Below are 3,396 nucleotides of genomic sequence, written 5' to 3'. Positions count from 1 at the left end.
GTCTTAAAAAACTTGCTGCGTAATTTTTACTTCCAGGCAACTTAATCTTTCGTTAGTTTTGTTTGCAAATGACGTATTCACTAGTAGTTTTGCATTTGTCTATAGTAACTTTGTCTATTGGTACATAGAAGTCGCGATAGTGGATTAAATATTCATGGTCACGTCGATATATAGGAACGCATCAGAAGTTTTCTCAGGGATTGTAATTATATCTTTTAAAAGGTCTTTCTCCTTCTCTAAAACAGGAATATGTCAGATGTAGAAAAATCCTTGTACGACAGCTACTGTTAGTTTGCTGATGTGGATCAGATGCTAATAGTTTGATTTGTCATTAACCAAATGATGACGTGTGCGATGTTTTCCCCCGAATTCCCCTATAACTGACTTTAGTATCTTGCACTGTTAAAAATTTTTGGAGTTCTACCACACATCTACCAGAATTCTACAATACAAGCGTGAAGTAAAATTGCAACCATGGTATTGAAATGACAAAATTTCAAGACATGTATGGTAAGTGTTGTAATTCGTGAAGTCATCGTCCATCATTCCAATACATGTATTAGAGCGCTTATAAGACGAAAATGGTGCACAAGGAAATTACCAACAGCCAAAATTTTTTAAAATGGTGAGCCAACGATCCAGGTGCACCGAGTCGAGCACCAGGTAGTTCAATACGTATTCTACGACAACTTTAAAAAAAATTTAATTTTGTGAATAATGAAAACAGTTCCAAATGATTAGTCGACGATCCGGGTGCACCAGGTCGCACCCCAGGTATCTTAGCACGTATTCGACGAAAATTTTTTTAAAATTTAGATTGTTTCAATATCCAAAACAACTGAAAATTGTTAGTAGATAATATAGGTGCAATAGCCCGAGCACCACGTAGTTTAATACTTTTTTGACGAGAACATTTTCAAAATTTATATTGTTCAAACAGATCAAATTTCTTAAAATTGTGATCCGACTATCTGGGTACACCTGCTCGAGCACCAGGTAGTTTAATACGTATACTACGAAAACTTTTACAAAAATTAAATTTTGTGAATAATGAAAATATTTACAAATGGTTAGTCGACGACCCTGGTGCACCAGGTCGCCCTCCAGGTATCTTAGCACGTATTCTGCGAAAACTTTTTGAAAATTTAGATTGTTTCAACAGCCAAAATAACTAAAAATTGTGAGTCGACGATCCGGGTGAACTAGGTCGAGCGCTAGATAGTTTAATATGTATTCGCGGAGAACATTTTCAAAATAGATTGTTCAAACAGACAAAATTATTTAAAAATGTAAGTCGAAGATCCGGGTGAACCGGGTCGAGCATCAGATAGTTTAATACGCATTCTGCGAGAATTTTAAAATTGACGATTCGGGTTCACCAGGTCGCACTTTAGGTATCTTAGCACGTATTCTACGAGAACTCTTTCAAAATTTAGATTGTTTCAACGGCCAAAGTAACTAAAAATTGTAAGTCTACGATCAGGGTGCACTAGGTCGAGCAACACGCAATTTAATACGCATTCTGCGAGAACATTTTCGAAATTTATATTTTGTGAATGATGAAAACAGTTTCAAATGGTCAGTCGACAACTCGGGTCCGGGGACATTATGTCGAGCACCAGACAGTACAATACGTATTCTACGAGAACTTTATAAAAAATGAAAGTTCGTGCCCCAGGTCGAATCTAATTTTTAGTAATTTTGGCTGTTGTAATAATCTAAATTTTGAAAAGATTCTCGTAGAATACGTGCTAAACTACCTGACGAGCGACCTGTTCACCCGGGTTGCCGACTCACCATTTGGAATTGTTTTCATTATTCACGAAATTTCAATTTTGAAAAAGTTCTCGTAGAATACGTATGATACTACCTGTGGCGCGACCTGATGCACCTGAGTCGTCGACTCACCATTTGGAATTGTTTTCATTATTCAAAAAATTAAAATTTTCAAAAATTTCTCATAGAATAGGTATTTAACTACCTGGTGCTCGATCTGGTGCAAACTGTTTTCACGCGGGCAGAAATTTGTTTGCCAGGAGCAAGTGTTCAAAGAAATGATAATACATTTTTGCTGTTGTAATTTTTCGCTTCAACAGGTGTCAAGATATACACCTACTAGACTTGTATTGTAAAATTCCAAGCCATGAAGGTAGCATACTACTGCCAGAATTTGGTAACTACAATATTGTGTATTGCAGCGTTACCTTATGTTTCGGAAATAAACTTCCAATACATGTAGTGGAAGTTTCCAACAGAAATTTTTAGCAGTGTGGGTGTTAAGATTTCTGGGAGTACTACCCCGAACTTACCGTCATTATTAGCGTTAATGACGGTATTGATGTCATCATCCATCTCATCGACTAGAAGAATAGCCAACATCAATTTGGAATGTACAAATAATTAACACTATTAGCGTTTATTTAGAAACCAAGTCTTTTAAGAGCGTTTGATTCAGCGTTTACTTTTTCTTTTAGGTTTTTATCATCCATTTATGTGGAATCGAGTATCAGCTTAAGGATTTTAGTGTGGTTCGTAAGGACGTTGTCTAGTTGTTTGTTGGCTTTATAAATATTGTCGAACTAGTTGTTATTTCCTCTAGATCCTTGTCGCTTAGCGTGCCGTACAATGTTTTAGAGATGTCACCCACGAAATTGGCCTACCTTTTTTTTTGCACGTAGAGTGCCTCAAACTTGATGTAAAATTTGTATTTTAGATTGAAGCCTATTGTATCTACAACTCGTTAATTGCAATTCGTAAATGGGAGTGCATTCTTTCCCACAAGCTGTTTCAACTAGCTATATTGAGTCATATTGATTCCTATTCTGCCACTTTTAATAAAAAAGTTGCATTCTGTTTTCCACCTCTACGAATACGTTTCCTTTTAGTCCAGTGATAGTAAAGATAGCTTGAATCCCTATCACTAGGACTAGAATCAGTACTATTTTGGACATTGTTTGAAACATAAAACGGAATAACTTGCTCTATGTGGATTCTCGTAATTTTGCCCTTATAATTCTTGATCAACTTGTTGTTATCTACTAACTCTATTATTGTGCAGGGGCCCCTCCATCTGGGGTCTACTTTTTTTTTACATGTAGGGATTGTTCCATTCGACCAGGGCTCCAATTCGATAGATCAAATGGGTTTTGCGTTATATCTTCATCCAATCTTTTTTTATACTTCTCTTGTGTAGCTGGATCATTTCCCTAGACTTTTAAATGTATTTCTCACGTTGGACTTTCCATTCCCAAATCAGGATGCTGTAGGTGAGTGTGGGTGATCGTGTTTGAGTCGAGGAAAGATTTCATTCTCTTCCAAAGGTCATCTGAAATGGTGAAAGTCCCATTGTCACATTTCGGGCAGTAGTTAATCGCGAAGTTTATGAACTTAATATTT

The sequence above is a fragment of the Belonocnema kinseyi genome, chromosome 7 (genome assembly GCF_010883055.1).
Source record: "Belonocnema kinseyi isolate 2016_QV_RU_SX_M_011 chromosome 7, B_treatae_v1, whole genome shotgun sequence".
In the NCBI taxonomy this organism is placed as follows: Eukaryota; Metazoa; Arthropoda; class Insecta; order Hymenoptera; family Cynipidae; genus Belonocnema; species Belonocnema kinseyi.
Note: the sequence above shows the minus strand (reverse complement) of the source record.